Below are 18541 nucleotides of genomic sequence, written 5' to 3'. Positions count from 1 at the left end.
CCAGGCACGGGGTACAGTCAATACAAAGGAGATGGGAAATGCAGTGTCCCATGGGGAACAATAAGTTGGCCACTATGGTGAGACTGTAGAATGGATGGGAAGAGGGTAAACTGCAATTGTTTTTGTTTTGGCCAGAAATCTTGAGGGTCTTCCCCTCCCAGCTTCATTTTTTTTTTTAATTAGATAAAAGAGGTCATTCTCTACCTCATCTCTTACATTACCTTAATCTTTGGTTGGGCTTGTCTCAGTAAAACTGAGAGTCGTTGAAGATCTTAGCTTAAAAAGACTACCGTCTCTCACTGGCTCCAGGCCAGTCTTCCTGATCTATATCTGGCCATCGGGCCTATATGGCTCTGGAGGAGAAAGTGAGGCAGGTGACTTCACACATACCCCTCACTTAAATCCAATTCACTTTCAAGTCATGATATCCCTTCCCTAATGTCCTGTTCCTCTTCCAGAAGGATGGATAAACAGCAGCCTTTTGTATGTACACACTGCTCTGGCTTAGCAAGCAGTTAAACAGCATTTCTTCCCATTCAGCAAATGGACCAGAAACAATTGCAGACTACCTGTGCATGCTGAATTGGGGGCTGGGCTACTCTATTCGAATTAGTCACACACATTCAGAAGCAGTTTCATGTACCATGTGGATTTCACTTCCTGGACTATGTGGTCAGTCTAGCATCTGAGTCCAGGTAGACCTCACATGTGCAGGGATGGAATACTGGACGAAAGGGGATCAGAACAGAGGGAGTACAGAAGCAGTGGGGAAGGGATGCTGCTGGCTTCTGGCATTTGTAGGAGGGAGGAGCTCTTGGTTTGGGGTTTCATGTCTGAGGGGAGAACCAAAGTGAAGCCAGAGGCACCCTCCATACCCCATTTATTCAAAAAGACTTTGAAAATTAAATGAGAAAGAGAAAAGCCAAAAAAAAATCCAAGAAAAACAAAAAGATTATGAAAAAGTAAATCAACTAGAAAAAAAGATCCAGAGCCTTAAAGAAAATTATTTTTTGAAAATTAGAATTGGGCAAAGAGAAGCCAGTGAAACCAAGAGACCAAGAAATAACAAAACAAAATGTAAAGAATGAAAAAAATAGAAGAGAATGTGAAAGATAAGAAAAACAATAGATCTGGAGGACAGATCAAGAAGAGAAAACATAAGAATAATTGGATTAACCGAAATCTATGACCAAAAAAAGAACCTTGACATAATAATACAAGAAATAATCAAAGAAAGTTGTGCTGAAAAGATAGAATACAAGGGGAAAAGAGGAGAGTGTTTAGATTAATGGGAGTGGGATAAGGTGTGTAGATGAATGGCAGTGGGATAAAGAGGAAAGGAAAGGGGGAGAAAATAAGAGGGTGAAGGGAGGTTAAGTAACAGCAGGACAAGTTAAGGAGTAGAATTAAAGTAGAAAATTTAGCAGGATTAGATATCCATATACACACATAGATATACCTACATGTAGATACCTATCCATCTATCTATCTGCTTATCTACCTCTCTGCCTATTAATTATAGCCTGCTTGGGTTTGTGGGGGTAGTGGTGATAGGGGAGATGAAAGGAGAAAAAAGAATAAAGTAGTAAAAGGTGCACAGCAGAGAATAAAAGAATAACCTAAAAGGAAGTAAAGATGGATATTCATGAATATAATCTCTACTATCAAATATATTTTATTGAATTGGAAATTTATTATTATATATTTTGTATTTTCCCTGATGTGCTGGACACATGACAATATTGTTGTTGTTGTTTTAAATTTGCCTTTTTCTGTCTTTTCCTATTTTGTTTTTTCTTATTTTGTATTTAGTTTTAAATTTAAAAAAAGAAGAAAAAGATTCACGGCTTTTTCAACTGATTAACACAGTGCCTAAAATATTGTAGATGTTTAATAATTGTTTTTTGATTATCCTCTCACACCATGATTAGACAGCTCCTTACTGGGGTCTGACTGGCCTTTTCTGAACATTCTGAAACTTATCAATGTCCCTTTTACAATAAAGCATAAATACAAACAGCAACAAAAATACTATCCAGCATTTATATGTTATCTTAAAGTTTATAAAGCCCTTTACAAATGTTATTTCATTGTGTCTTTTCCACAACCTAGAATGAAGGTTCTATTATCATTTTTTACAAATAGAGAAACTGAAGTAGATGAAGGTTATTAGTTTTGCCAATGGTCATGCAGCTAGTAAGTGTCTGAGAGTAAATTTGAACTCGAGTCTTTCTGACTCCAGAAATAGAATTTCATATACTACCTCTAAACCAACTAATCTTTCCCACCCCACCCCAAACTAAAATGAATCTTCAAGAACTGAATCTGGCACTCATGCATATTGTTTAACTAATAAGTATTAGACTCACAGCCTTTAGAGCTGGGATGGGACTTTTAAATAGGACACTATTTTATCCATTTGATCATAGTTGAATGATGTTTATTCAGTATAACCTCAGATGATCTTGGAAAAAACACTGGCTTTGCAATCAGAAAGCTTGGGTTCAACCCTCACTCTCCTTCTTTCTTTTACCTTGGATATAATTTAGTCTACCTTTATTTTGCAGATAAGTAAACTGAGACCCTGACAAACAAAACAGCTTGTTCATGGTCGTACAGATAGCAAGTAAGGGAACCTGTCTTCTGACTTCAGATCAAGCATTCATTCCAGAAAACTTTGTCTCCCTTTTTGGCAATAGAGCTTCTAATTCATCTTAAGGTATGTATGATTTTGGTCCTTTGAACACAAGTTTTGTATACCATATTTAAAAAAATTTATTTTGTTAAATATTTCCCAAATACATGAAAAAAATGTTACATTAATTAAAAAATTTTTTGAGTTCCAAAGTTTTTGCCTGCTTTGCACCCCTCCCCCTTCCTTGAGAAGGCAAACAATTTGATATAGATTATACATGTGAAATCATAAAAAAATATGTTTTCATATTAGCCATACAATAGGCTTTAATAACCGATTGTCGAATTGTGTTGTTTAATAGACGGCTCTGTGGCTCCTTGGACCTGAGAATCTTCCCAGTCCCAAATTTATTTGGGTTTGAGAGTAACCCCAAATGTGTGATGATGGAGAAACTGAAATAGTTGAGAAATTGGGGAGTTTAAAAACAAAGCACATTTTTGTAAAGAACAGACAATGAAAAGAAAGCGTAGAATTGGTCAGTTTGGCAACCTTAAGTAGAAGGAAATGTGGCAAATCTTGGCTGATTGGGAAGATGAGATTAATATAAAGGCATTCAGAAGCTGTTGAAAAATATGGGTCTGCAACTGACCTCTTAACCACTTTGGGGGGGGGGTCCATGGGTTCCTCTAGGAATCTAATGAAACCAATGGACCTCTTCTCAGAATAACATTTTTAAAGGAATAAGACAAAATACATAAGAATACAAAGGAAACCATATGTTGAAATATAGCTACCAAGATATATATTAAAAAAAAAAAGATCATGGGCCCCAGGTTAAGAACCCCTAGTTTAGAGAAAAAACAGCAGAGATAGGCAGAATAAAGAAGAAACTGTTTGGGTGAAAAGAGACCATTCTGAATGGTGGGAAAGAGCTGATCAAGGCTTGGAGGAGTGATCATTAGGGAAAACTTGAAAACTGCAGAGCAGGAAAGAGGCAGGGGGCTGCTCTTTGGAGCTGAATGGAAGTCTGTGTACCCGGGAAAGAAGGAAACTAGTTCAGAAGAATTTCTATGATTTAGGGACCAAGTAAGTATTATTGCTTGGGATGTCAGGGGGTGCTTTGGAATGCAATCCAACCTGAACGTGAGTGTGAAGCTGGGAGAGGCCAGACAGAAGGCATTTTCTTTTCCAGTGAGCAGAAGAGCTAAGAAAGATGGCTTTATTTAGGCTGGGAGCTGGAGAAAAAGTGGGACTAGAAGGTGAAAATGGAGATCCTATGTGGATGGCCTAATAATGCATGATTCAATTGCATGAAGCTCATTACCTATCCAACCCTATAGCTAAAATGTGACACCATCAAGTCATGTGACTCATTTTTCAACAAACATATTTACTTAGATTTCTTTAATTTCAAGCTAATGTAGTCCCCTTCAATGGAGTCGTCCTTGAGGGATGATGTCCTGATTAGTTCAATGATTCAGACATTCTGGATCTTCTGCATTTGGATTTGCCTGTGGTACTATTTTTTGAATGGTTGTAGATATTTAGTGATTGTGAATTTCATTAAACTTTGTATTTTGATTTTTGAATTTTTTTAAAAAAGAGATTGAGGCTCCCCATCTTGTTCAGCCTGGAAGTACCAGGGCTACTCACAGTCCAGATCCCATTACTAACTTACTAACTAGCACTGGAAGCACCGCTCTCTTTCCAACAAGTATAGAATCCTTCCTTAGGCAACCTGATGCACCCCTTCCACCTCTCCATCATATTAATTCTGAGCTTACTATAAAAATCTGGTCAGGATTGGCCACTGCAAATCAGAACTGCTGAGCTCAAGAGATCTACCAGCCTTATACTCTCTAGAAGCTGAAATCATAGTCTTGTGGCCACCATTCCTGGCTGGAATTTAAAAACATAATCACCAGAATTAATATATTTTTTTATGCATCCCTCAAATTCTTCAGAATTTCTATAGAAGGGTCATTATAGCTTAGTCAACATGACCAACTTTGAAGTCAGAAAGACCCGAGTTCAGGTTTTTGCAATATTTTTCATGAGATCTTGGGTAATTCAACCTCCTAGTGCCCCAGACAGCACTTTATAAATCCCTTACTTGAGTGTTCAAGATTGTCTGTGATCTGCCTCAAAGCTCCCTTTTCAGTCTTTTTTTTTTTCATACTTCCCCATCTTCCAGCCTGACTGAGCAACGAGGTGGTCCCTAATTTCTTTCTCCTGTCTTCCATCTTCCATGTACAGGCTGCCCCCTATTCCTAGAACAGACTCGTTTCATAACTTTCTGCCTATTCAAATCTTGCTCTTCCTTCAAGAGTCAATTCAGGTGTTACTTCCTCTCTATTAAGCCATCCTTGATCCCTTAAGCTAGATATAGTTTCTTTCTGAATCACTCATCTGTCCCCACTGAACTTCCCCTATGCACTTAGGCACATTCTATCTTGAATTAATTTGTGTGTGTGTGTGTGTGTGTGTGTGTGTGTGTGTGTGTGTGTGTGTGTGTAAATGGTTTTATTGGGCTATTAGATCAGAGCATCATTGATTTAGAGATGGAAGAGATGTTAAAGGTCATCTCCTTCAACCTTTTCTCATTTTACGGATGAAGAACAGAGGCACAGATAAGTTACCTGATTTAAGGTCACGAAGAAGCAGGATTTGAAACAAAATTCTCTGTTCCAAATAGCTTTTCCACTATTCATGGGTCTATACCCATGTCATTAAAAAAATTGTTTCCTTTTTGGTTAGTTAATATTCTATATATATAAATTCTTTTAATTTTTTTTTCTGAATTGGAAATAGTCTTCTTTGTATTTGGTGAAAATGCTTCCTTTTGACATGACTTCATTCCCATGAGCTGATGTTAACATGTTACATATTTCCCTTATACACATTCTGAAATTAATTCTTTGTTCCAAATAGCTGTCACTCTCATTTTAATTTCAATCCCAAACTTTTATTCCCTGCAGCTGCTAGCTAGCTACTTTTCTCTTTCCACCAAACATTCAAAAAATCAGTCTCATTACTTTTAGTTTCACTTATGGCTTGTACCTAGAGATTTTCTCACTGTAGTAAAACTTTCCTCACTTTAAAAGTCTGAGTATATGGTATTGAAGAATTACTGGGGAGAATAAAAAGGAAGAAAGACCAGGGTCCCAAAGGCTGAGTCTTTGGAGGAGTCTATCCCTTTTACTTTGGTGGTCGAAGAAAATTAACTGGGGGTGTGGGGCTATAGAGTTGGGGGGTGGAGGTCCTTGCTGCACCAAAATTTTCTCACCCAGTTCTCCCGCTGGGGCCTGGCAGGGAGGGGAAAGAAAAAAGATGGCAAAGCACTGAGAGAGCAGAAAGTTGTTTCTAAGACAAGGGATCATGATACTTGGATTTGTAGTTATGGGAACCATGCAGAGGTATATCAGGTTCCTCCCAGAAGGCTCTTGTTTTATTACATAATTTTTCTTGCCTCCATGGATTTACTTTCCTGTATAAGTGTAATAATTGTGTGACTTCAATTTTAGAATTTCTTTTAGCTTGTATTTATAACCTTCCCTGCTCTCACACCTATAGTTGGGACTAGTAACCCTGTGATATTCTTAGTTCCTGCTGTTCTCTGTGATCATTAACAAATGGGATGCTCATCTCTAAGTGGTTCACATCTATGTATGTTCAGAAATACATGGATATCCAAAGATAATGTTTTGTTGCCATATTTCTGTCCCAAGTGTCTAGTATAATGTCTTCCATTAATGCCTGATAATTTCTTAAGTTCATTGAACTAATTACAAAATCTTCTTTGGGTCAATAAATTCTCACCCCACCCCCATTTCATCAAATTTTTCTTTTTAAAAATTAGAATAGCTAAGAAGCTGCAAGTGTTTTGATTTACTTCATCTCTTTTTCTTTCTCTTGTTGGAAGACTGAATTGTAAGCCCCAAGAGGTCAGGGGGATGTTTCCTTTGTCTCTGTGTATCTCCCCCAGTGACGAATAATAACAACAAAAATTAACACATCACATTCTAAAATTTGCAAAGGCATTTATGTATGTCATCTGAACCTCACAAAGACATTGTGAGAGAGTTATTACAGGTATTATCACTTCCATTCTACAGATGAAGAAATTGAAACACAGAGATATATGTCACTTGCCCATGGTCACATAACTAGGAAATGTCAGAGACAGTATTTGATTGCAGATCTTCCTGATTTTAAGACTAGTAACTAATCTAAAAATTTTTTTAGGACAGTGCTTTGATGCTTCAGTGATATGTGGTCTTATCAATTTAGGTACTTTTGTCAGTGATATAGTCCACAACTTTCCCATGATTTCTCATCTTTTGTTTTTATTGCCTTTCTTCTCTCTTAAAATTTTCATGGGCTATAATATCTAACATTTATCTGTCTATTCATCTATCTATCTATCCATCCATCCACCCATTCTTTATCCATCCATCCATTCATCCATCCATCTATTTATCCATCCATCCATTCACCCATCCATCTACCTATTCATTCATCCAGCCAGCCATTTACCTACATCCATCTATCCATCCATCCATCCATCCACCTGTTCATCCATTCATCCACCCACCTATTCATTCATCCATCTCTCTGTGTTCCTTTCTCTTTTTCTTAATGTAAGGTTTACAAAATGCCTCACATGAACTCATTTGCTTCTCATAAGATAACCAGGGTTTCTTAGACTGGAACCTATAAATGGATCCATAGAAAGATTTCAGGTCCTCTGTAAACTTGAATGGAGAAAAAAATTACATTTTCATTTCCAATAACCTTTGGTTTCCTTTGTGATTCTCTATATTTTATTTTATATAATTAAACCTTACTCTGAGAAGGGCTCCATAGGCTTCAGCAGACTGCCAGGGAGATCCCTGACGCAAAGAAAGGTCAAGAACCCCTTTTATCGTGTTATCATCCTCATTTTAAAAGTGATGAAGTTGAGGCTCAGAAGTTGTGACTTGTCCATAGTTCTTCAGCTAGTCAGCATAAGTGCTAGGACTCAGATATCTTTCCATTATGCTACACTGCTGAATCGGAGGGCTTTTTTTAGTTTTTACTCTTCATCCTCTTATTCCTTTTCCTCCTCCTTTTTCTCTTCCTTTTCTTTTCATTGTTGATCTTCCATATTGTAAATATGGGTATCATCCTAGACTCTAACTTTAGCTCCCTTTTCTCCCCTCTATACATCTTCTTTTTTTGGTGACCTAATCTGTTCCCAGGGTATCCATGACTACCAAGAAACAGATAGATGATGCAGTGGATTGAAACTGGACCAGGAATCAAAATGGCCCGAATTAAAATCCTGCCTTAAATACTTATTGACTGTGTGATCCTAGTCAAGTAACTTAATTTCTCTAAATTTTTGTACTGGAAAACAATAAATATCCTAATTTCAGAAAACTGAAGAGTCTCTAAACTATTGGACAATAAACTTGACTTAGATTTTTAATCCACATTTTAGAATTTTAAAGGATAGTTATCAAACAACTCAAGAAAGAAATATTGCCAAAAAAACCCCAGATTCCATGTTTATCAAGAATAGGTTATACTGGAGTGAATTTTTTTTCTTTTTTATTAACAGGGTTACAGAATTGATCAGTCCAGGGAATACTTTAGACATAGTTTACAAAGAATTCAAGAAAGCAAATAATCAACACTTTGAATCAACCAATCCATCAATAAAAACATTTATTAAAGCACCTGTTATGTGCCAGGTACTATGTTGGATAAGAGGCAAAAGAGAATTCCTGCCTTCTAGGACCTTATAATTTAATAGTAGAAATAACATAGAAACAATTATGTACAAAAGCAAGCTTTGTATATGAATAGAAAATAATGAATAAATGAAAGGCACTGGAATTAACAGGGGTTGGGGAAAGCTTCATGTAGATGGTGGGATTTTATTTGGGATTTAAAGGAAGCTAGGGAAGGGCATTCCAGATGTGAGAGACAGCCAGAGAGAATTCCTGGAATCAAGCCATAGGGTGTTTTTTCTCAGAACAGCTTAGAGGTCAAAATCACTGAATCAGAGTTTGTGTCCCATAGTAAGATGTAAGACTGGAAAGGTAATGAGGGCTTTGAATGTATTTGTTTCTGAAGGCAGTAGGAAGCCATTGGAGTTTGTTGAAACAGATAAGACCTCTGTTTTAGGAAAATTACTTTTGTGGCTAAATGGAGAATGGATTGGAATGGAGAGATTTGAGGCAGGTAGATCCATCATCAGTCGAGATGCTGACTATACAATAGTATATATAGGTGGACTTAAAACTGGCTCAGTGACTAGACCAGAAGAATAATATTTATTGGATTGATGCTAATTTAGAAGGTCGTCCCTAGAGGTGTATCCTAGGTATTTGTGTTTGGCTCTATGATATGTAAAATTTTAATCAATGACTTGCATAAGAGCATACTTATTACATCTGTAGGTGATAAAAGCTTAGAGAGATAACTAACATACTGTATAGCAAAATAAAAATCCAAAAAGATTTTTACAGGATAGAATTTTAATTGGAAACTAATAAAATGAAAAATAAAACTTTAAGGATGATCGTGTTAAAAAAAATCAGCCGATTTTTCTTCTGTAGCATGACAAATATGGAAATATATCATAGTAGCCAAATATGGAAATATGAATATATGTTTAAAAGAATTGTACATGTTTAACCTGTATTGGATTGCTTGCTCTCTAGGGAAGGGGGGGAGGAAGGAAGGAGAAAAATCTGGAACATAAGGTTTTGCAAAGATGGATGTTGAAAACTATCTTTGTATATATTTGGAAAAATAAAGAAAATTAAAAAATAAGATAAATTAAATTTGGCTGAATGGGGAAAAAAATCAGCCTAGATTATCATTCATCTGAAAAAGATTTTAGGAAAACTCCATTATCAATATGAATCAGCAAATCATTGTGGAAATATGGCAACCAAAACAAATTGATATGATTTTAAATTGCATTGAGAGGTGTAGTATTTGGGATTAGGGAAGTGATAGTACCGCTGTACTGTTTTAGACCAAATCTAGAGTCCAGTATTCATTTGTTGGCATACCCATTTTAGGAAGGACATTGATAAGCTGTAGAATACTCAGAGAGGAGCAAATAGGAAGGTGAATAGTTCTGAGATCATTCCATTTGAGGTTGGTGATTTAGGCAAGAAACTTACATTCATGTATTTGAAAAGCTGTTATATGGGAATAGGATTAGTCTTATTATGACTAGAGCTATGAATAATAGGTGGAAATGACAGAGAAGTAGATTTTGCCTTAATCTAAGGGAAAAATTCCTAACAATTAGAGCCATCTAAATATGGAATGAGTTGCCATGGGAAGTAATAGATAGAGGTCTTCAAGCAAAGCCTGGATGAGCACTTGTCTGATAGGTCCCAAAGGAGTTTCTTGTACAGATATGGGCTGGACTAATTGGTCCCCAAGGTCCCTTCCAAGTCAGAGATTCTGTAATTCTTGATAGGACCTGTCATTTTATTATAAAAGATATGATTTACTGTACATAGAGCCATCTTGTTTGTTTTGTAGACTTTTATGCTCTTATGGGTGACTGAATATTGGCTGTTTAATTGCATTCTACAGGTAAAATACCATTACAACAAAATCTTTGTAGAACAAACCACTCCAAGTTATAGCAGATGGCTTCTTTATTTTATGCAATAGAAAACAGAGCAAAATTTCAGAAAAGCAAAAATAATTTGGACACTACCTTGGGGGTTGATTTAATGAAACACAGCCAACAATAGCTTTCCAGATATTAATACCTAACTTCAAATCCAGTCTTAACCACTTAATAGCTATGTGATCCTGGACAAGTCTTTTAATTTCTGTTTACTTAAGTTTCTGTTACTATAAAATGGGTATAATAACATATATCTCAAAGATATATTATGCATCCCTTTGGAAGTGTGGTGAAGCATATGGACCACCTCTCAGGATATTATATGGTGTTTAAATAATTAAGAAATAGGCTAGATTTCAGTTAGAGGATAGTGTAAGTAAAAATGTAATTTTTTCCCCTCCAAGTTTATAGACATCCCCTTTCCCCCAGAAATCTATGGGTGGATGACTCCTTGGGGGATGATAGAACTCAGGTTGGGAAAGGGTAGATTCTCATCTTTTTTTTTTTTTTCCTCACATGATTAGAGGCAGCTATAGCATAAAAGCAAGAGCACTGACCTTGTCATCTAAATTCTTGACTTAAAAAACCCAACTGTGCTAATGGTGACTTTGGATAAGACAACTTAACCTTTCTGAGAGGATTCAAACAGATGATCTCTAAGGTTCCTTCCAGCTTTAACTATTGGAACCTTTGTATAGCCCAGAATGAAACTAAATGATCATTCCATCCTAGACTCATCTTTTTAGTGAACCAAATCCCATATCCTGGGTGGGTACCAAGCACAGTTAAAGTCCATGAACTGCCATGCACTCCTGACTTTCCTAGGTCACAAGTGGGGTACACATAACTCCTATTAGAGTGTCTTATGCCCTTGATAAAGATCTGCCCAAAGGTAACCAGAAATAGTAAGACCAGAATTAATAACTGCCCTCCCTTCTCCTTAGACAACTTAGGTAAATGTTGCCTCTGTTTGTTGGGAACAGCCAGAACTCCTCACTATTCCATATCCTGTTATTTTCTGTACAACATATGTGACCTTTGGTATCATTCTTAATATCTATGTTCCAGGTTTCTTAACTGTAAAATGAAAGGATTGGATAAGAATTTTAGATTTAGAAACTGAAGAGAACTTTAGAGAACATCTTATCCAATTCCCTTATTTTACAGATAAGGAAACTGAGATCCAGAGGAGTTGTGACTTGCCCAAGATCTTAGTATAGGCAGGATCTGAACCCAGTTCTTTTGACAGTAAAGCTAGACATCTTTCCAGGGTACTACTTAGTAATCCCGAGGGTCCCATTTAGCTCTAAATCTTAACATTTTGGGATGATCATACCTATCAAGAGTATGACCAGAGAAGCCTAGTTAATTTGATCTGTTTTTGAATTGTTTAGTCATTTTTCAACTATGTCCAACCCTTTGTGATCCATTCATGGCAAAGATGTAGCTTTGTCATTTCCTTCATATTTTATGTTTTGCTTATGAGGAAGCTAAGGCAAATTAAGACAAACTAGGGCGAACTGGGTTAAGTGACTTACCCAGGATCACACAGCTAGCCAATTAAAATTAGGTCTCCTGACTCTAGCTGGTGCTCCATCCACTGGGGCACCCAGCTGCTCTATCTTCATCAAAGCTGTGGCTATCCCTGCTGACAGGATGTCTGGAGATGATTGAGGACATCATGAATTCCAAGGTTCACTTTTGACCCAGGCTTATCGTCCAGTTCGATTTCATGAAAGATGATTGTGTCATGACTCATGTCTGAGCCATTCTTACCCTCAGGCTTTTAAAAAGGAATTGCTTGATCTAGCTAGGTGATTGTGGATAGAGAGCTGGGTCTGGAGGCAGGAAGAATAAGTTCAAATCTGGTCTCAGAGTAGTTGTATGATTCTGGAGAAGGCACTTAACCTTTGTTTGCCTTAAGGAAAGGACAAAGCACTCCAATATCTTTGCCAAGAAACTCCATGGGCTGTATGATCCATGGGGTCATGAAGAGCTGGACATGACTGAATAACCCAGCAACGACAATAACAAGAACAAGAAGCCTGATAGAGCAGGAAAATCAGAGGAATAGAGGTAGAGCCAGGAGAACAGACACATAAGGAGTAGACTGAGGATGAAGTTGGTGAATCTCTAACCCATCCCAGAAACTCTTTGTCCCTAGAAATGGCAGCCGTTGGAAGGCAGTGGCAAAACCGAGGGAGGAATACAAGCAGGGATAATGGTGGATTGGCAACAGTTCTTGGATCCGGGTTCCTAAAGAAAGGAGGAGAATTTCCTGGACAATATGGAATAATTGATCAATGCCGATTCCTGGACTCAGCCTTAGGGAACCCATAATTTTGTAGCTAGAAGAGCCTTAAGAGACTAAAATATGACAAGGAAGAAGGAAATCTAGAGCTCATTCTTCACTTAGACCATAGATTATGTCCATTTTGATGGGAGATGAAGTTGTCTCTTTAGAAATTCCCAAGAGTAAAATTTCCCCAGGTTAGTATTACAAATAAGAAGGACTATAACAATCCCCGGAGGTTAGGAGAGGCTCCTCCGAGGATAAAGAATCACCTCCCTTATTAGTTTCCTTTCCAAAGAAATCTCCACAAGAAGTATGGAGGATGGAATAAATCCCTGGAGGGGAGGGGAGTAAGATTCAATGAGAGTTATCCTTGAGTGTTTGTGGACTTTTGTAAGTCCTTTGTGTGTTTAGCATTTTCTGTAGGGTGAAATAAGACAGTCCTGTTGATATAATATGGTTAGCGTGAGTGCTTGCATGGAAGGGAGTCCTTTGTAAATGTTAGTACTAAGAATGCACTTCCATGCAAGCACTCAGGCTGCAGAGTACATGTACATACCTACATTTACACAGACCTAGACACAAGCTATACTTTGATGCTTCCCAAACCTACTATTCAAATTCAAATATTCTAAAAGGAAGCTGTGGATAAGGATGGAACACAAGCTAGTCTAAATTCCCTCAGGTTAACTTGGCGCTTTTAAAACTGGAGTTTAGGACTTGGGGCCTTGAGTTTAACATGAACACTTTTAAATTTAACATAAACACTTTTGATTTTTAAAAAAGAGTTAGAAATAAAAGGAAACAATTAAAAAACTCTTTGAAAAATCTTAGTTTTCCTGGCTATACATGGACCTCTTATTTCTTTAAATATCAGTACCTGTCTGTTCTAAAAATGGACCCCAGTGTGAGAGACAGTTAGAATTAAATTTGCCTGGGCTTAGGGCTGACCAGTTTGGGCTGCTGCTTGGCTGCTTTGTTCACTTAGCCTGCCCTAATAGAAGCTCTATCAGCAGGTCACAGGTAAAGGGTTGGCTTCTCACATTAACATTCAGAAAGAATGAGTTCTCTGCCAAGGAAAGAAAAAGGATGTATGTCAAGGCCACCAAGATACCTACATACAGAGACAAACACATAACCCAGATGCCTGACTCCAGTGAGTGTTTGTTTCTCTGATTGGTGTGCTTAATAAAGTTGGCATTTTAATAGCCCCCATAAGCCTGGAGTTAACACTTCATTGAGGTGAATGGGGGGGTTGTGGGTGGTACAGCTCTGGAGTTTGCTGGGACCATTGTTTACCCTGAGACTGTTTTCTGCAAGACTGAATTAATACAAAGGCCATCCTTTCACCATGGAAAGTGTTGGGAACTTAATTAAAGAAATGGGATGCAAGACTTAGGCAAAGAGAAGAAAAAAGAGAAGGGGGGGTGGAGATGCTGGTGCTGGTGATCTGGAATCACATCATTTTAAAACTATGATTTCCTGGGGGACTTTCTGCATGAGTTGATTAGAGAAGCCTTTTCTCAGGACATTTCGCTTTTTTCTATTTTTTTTTTCCTCCCTGATTATCTAACATTGACTGAAAATGTGCTAGGTGCTGCAGAACACAGAGGGAGACCTGGAGCTTGGCCAGGGAGCTGGAAATCCAGAGAAGTTAGAGCTAATTAAGATATCAAAGGGCCCAGTCAGATATAGAAGTAACATCAGGTCACCATCCATAACCAAGAGACTATGCAGTTTGACTTGACAAAGTGAAGCAGTTACTAGATAATTTGGACAAAAAAGAAATATTTGCTGTTGATGGGAGCCAGGCCCAGTAAGTTGACTCCTGTAATCTGCTTCCATGTTTACTAATGATTTTCTGGGTGATTTAGACAAGTTATTCAAGCCCTCTAAAGTTCCACTTGCTAATTTACAGAATGGGACAAATGCTGTAATTCTCTGAAAAGTTCTTTCATATTCTTTTGAGGAAACAAAAAGGATTATTTCTACATAAATGACTGGTTGTTGTCAGGGCAGGCCTGGGAATAGTTTAAAAAAATACACATAAAAAGGGTCACAATGAAGGGCCACACACAAAGTTTGAAAAATAACTTTTAAAATTTGGCTGGTATTTCTTTAAAAAATTTTATTAGTTTTTAACATTTACTTTTATAAGATTTTTGATTTGCATTTTTTTCTCCCTACCTCTCTTCCCTCTCCCCAAGAAAGCAATCAATTTGATATAGGTTATATATTATAGTCATGATTTGGCTGGTATTGAGTCAGGAAGGTTTAGATTCAGATCCTATATAGTTGTAACCATGAGAAAGCCATTTATTTACATTCTGTGAGCCTTAATTTTCTCACAAGGGTGAGGATGCCCATTGTACCTCCTTTCAGGACTGTTTTAAATGAAATAAGAATATAAAACACTTTGCAAACTTTGAAAAAAATTATATAGATATCAGTTATTACTTCCTAAGCACTTTCACAAATCGTATTTCATTTGCTTATCAAATAATCCTGTGATATGGATATTCTCCTTCTTTGACAGAAGCCCCTATGGAGAGAGCAATGGGAACAGAGTCAGGGAGCCTTGAGTTCTGGCTTGAACCAGCTACTAGCTATGTGATCTCAAAAAAGACTCATTATTTAACCTCTCTCAGCCTCAAGTTTTTTTTGATTTTGTTTTTGTTTTTTTTGTATGAAAAGTTAATATAATAGTAGCACCCACATCTCAGTATTATTTTGAGGCTCAAATGAGAAAAGCACAATGCTTGGTATATGGTAGATGCTTAATAAATGCTTATTATTTTCATTTCCTCCCCCTTTCATTGGTAAGGAAACTGAAGCACAGAAAGAAAGATGAAATGATTCCTCCAGTCACACAGCAAGTTGCAGAACTGGTCTCTGAGGGAAATCTTGGGACTTCAAGTCTAGTGGTCCTTCCACTAGATCAAGATGATGATGATGATGATGATGACAAGTCTTTGATGGATTTGTGCTTTTCTTGATGTAAGTTGATATTCCCCTTAATAGAGAAGATCATGACCCATATACTCCCTCTCATCCTGCTTAACTCTTGTCCTTTTCTCCTGTAAATCCTGCACCAGAGACCCACTGAATATCTTGGGGGCCTTCCTCAAGATTTTTTTGATATTTCCTAGTATCAAGAGATCCTAAAGAGTCTCCATTGGTGATTGGTCATTTTTAGTTCATAATTGGTTCTTCTTTTCTGGCCCTTATGATAATGATCTTTTTTTTTTTTTTTTTTTTTAGAATAGTTTTTTTTATTTTCAAAATACAAAATACATGCAAAGATAGTTTTCAGCATTCACCTTTGCAAAACCTTGTGTTCCAAATTTTTCTCCCTTTCTTTCTCCCATTCCCTGTCCCTAGACAGCAAGTAATCCAATATGGGATGATAATAATCTTTTGTTTTGCTTCTCCTGAACAATACTTGGCTGGGGAAGTATTGCATTCTACTCATGCTCAACATGTATGTGATCAACATATACCGAGCCTCCTGCCATATGGACTGGCTTAGTTTTCCCCTAAAAGAGACTTAATTTGTCTAACAGAATAAAGCTTGAAACATTGATGTGACTTTAGTTCAGTTAATTAGAAATCCTTAGGCTTGATGCAGTTTTGACTAAATGTGTCACTATGGCAAAAGGAGACAAGGAGGCTGAACCCAACTGAATCAAGGCTGTATCCTTGCTGAATGTCCTTTCCATGCCATTGTTAAGTAAACTCCTTTTTGTGAAATGCTGCATGGTCTTTGACTATCTCATTTCTCCCAGTCATGAACCTGAAACCCCTGTCCCTGGTCAGCCTGACTCAGGCTTGGCCAGACTTTGCTATTTGTCCCTTGAATGACCCTTTAATTCTCTGTCTTCTATGATTTGCCATGACTCACAGTCAGCATCACAGGGAGATTATTGATAATTGCCCACACATACGTTGCTTTTTATTCAACCTTCTTGGGTCCCTCCTGGGCGTGGCGGGAATAGCTGGCGGAGATCAGGGGCTGTAGCGGAAAGCCTTGTATACATAGGTTATGAAGCCAAAAAGACTAGTGTGATTTGGGCAGGTTGATCTGCTGCAAAAATGTCTAACCTAGTCAGAGATCAGAAGAAAGAGTCAGGGGCTGCTCTCAGAGCAGCTGATATGAGAGAACCAGTAAGCAAGGGCCAGAGTCAAGAGATTGAGAATAATAATGGATGATGAGCAGCATGGGATCTGAAATGATAAAACAGGGAAACATCATCTCAGACTGGGAGAGAATTCAAGAAGCTGGGAAAGAGTCCAAGCAATTTTGAGCTCATCTAAAGGTCTACAATTCCAATTTGACTAGTAAGGAAGGAGTAAGGAAAGGACCATTTTCCTTTTGAGAATCAGTGTTTGAGCTTCCTCCCCTACTTTTTATATTTTTGAAGGTGTTTTATTTGTGTACAAGGTCTCATCCACCTCTGGTGCTCACCATGTACGAAACTGCTGTTTATGTAGCTGTGGCCACTTTTGTATCTGATATAGTATCTTATATGAGCCTCACATCAACTTTGCAAAGTAGTTAATGCTGGTGTTAAATGGAAATTCAAAGAGACTATCAATTTAATTAAACAAATATCCACGAGATGCACAGCTCAGTTAGGTTTCAGGGAGACTAAGACTAAACTGGAAATGATTTCTGCCCTCAAAGAAATCGCTTTTTAATGGGATATAACATATACACATAAAAAAGTCAATAAAGGATAACTAAAAAAAAAATTACTAAGAAAGTGGGAGAAAAGAGAATTGGGACAGGCTTCTGAGGTAGTACTTGAGCTAATTTGAAGGAATCTAAAGATTCTAAAGGACAGAGCTGAGGACTGAATGAGAGCTGGTCAAACTACAAAGGAATTGAAAATTTAAGCAGAGGAGTTCATCTTCATTTGATCCCAGTGGTAAGTGGGAGCTACTGAAGGTCTTGGAGCCATGGAATGACATAGTCAGACTTGTCTATGCTTAAGAAGATTATTCTGGCAGTTGTATGAAGACTAAATTGGAAAGAAGAGTTTGGAAGAAGGGAGACGGAGGTAGCAAGTGGCGGAGCCTGGGACCAGATTTTTCAATTCTACCATACCCAAATGCTGCCTTTACCTTGCTCATCATCATACCAGCCAGAGCAAAGGTAATCCCAGCGAAGTGATATAGCAGATGGAGGAGCACTGGGCTCCAGTGGAGTCAGGAAGAACTGAGTTCAAATTTGATCATAAATACTATTTGTATAACCAGGGACAAGTAATTTAACCAGTTTCTTCATCTGTAAAACAGTGATCATAACAGATAGCACCTACTCACTGCCCAAGGTTACTATAAAGACCAAATAAATTAATATTTGTAAAGCACTTAGCCCAGAGCCTGGCACAGAGTAGATGCTTACTAAACATTTGTTCTCCCTCTCCATTCAATTTAGTGTGTGCTTGGGTATTAATCTTTTCTGAGTCCTTTTCTGAAGAAAGTAGAATATAGGTTCCTTGGGGGCAGAGGGAGGTCCCATTTATGTGTGTATGTGTGTGTGTTCTATTTACAGTGTTTAGTTAATAGTCTTTGGGATTAATAAAAATGTTTCTTAGTTGATTGAAGTGGAGACTTTGGTGAGGTTGGTCTTGGATTCAATCCTAACCCTTTCCAATTGAATAATCTATCTTCAGGATGGTTTAGGAAGCCATTACTGGACGAGTGGGGGTGGAAGAATGAGAACTTTTGATGAAAATGAATTGTTTTGTTGAATTTACATTTTATACTATCTGCAAGAATATGCTTGGAAACTCTCTCCTTCTCTGTGTGTATAATATACTTGTCTACCTACCTGTCTATCTAAGTAGAAATTTTTCTACTTTGTGTTATAGAAGCAGCATAGAATGGTAGAAAGATGGCTGGAAATTGAGTTCAAATTCTACCTCTAAAGTTTGCTGTAAGTATGACCTTGGGCAAATAAATA

At 37.5% G+C, this 18541-nt stretch overlaps 1 long non-coding RNA gene across 1 annotated transcript; it reads left to right on the top strand.

The window, feature by feature from the left end:
- The first annotated feature begins 2643 nt into the window (after nucleotides 1-2643).
- LOC141543034 (uncharacterized) lies at nucleotides 2644-18519 on the top strand. Its single transcript, XR_012482305.1, has 3 exons — nucleotides 2644-2719; nucleotides 15398-15570; nucleotides 18450-18519. It is a non-coding gene; the product is annotated as an uncharacterized LOC141543034 (long non-coding RNA).
- The last annotated feature ends 22 nt before the right edge of the window (nucleotides 18520-18541 follow it).

This window comes from Sminthopsis crassicaudata, chromosome 5 (genome assembly GCF_048593235.1).
Source record: "Sminthopsis crassicaudata isolate SCR6 chromosome 5, ASM4859323v1, whole genome shotgun sequence".
NCBI classification, from domain to species: Eukaryota; Metazoa; Chordata; class Mammalia; order Dasyuromorphia; family Dasyuridae; genus Sminthopsis; species Sminthopsis crassicaudata.
Note: the sequence above shows the minus strand (reverse complement) of the source record. Positions and strands in the feature narration are given on the sequence as shown.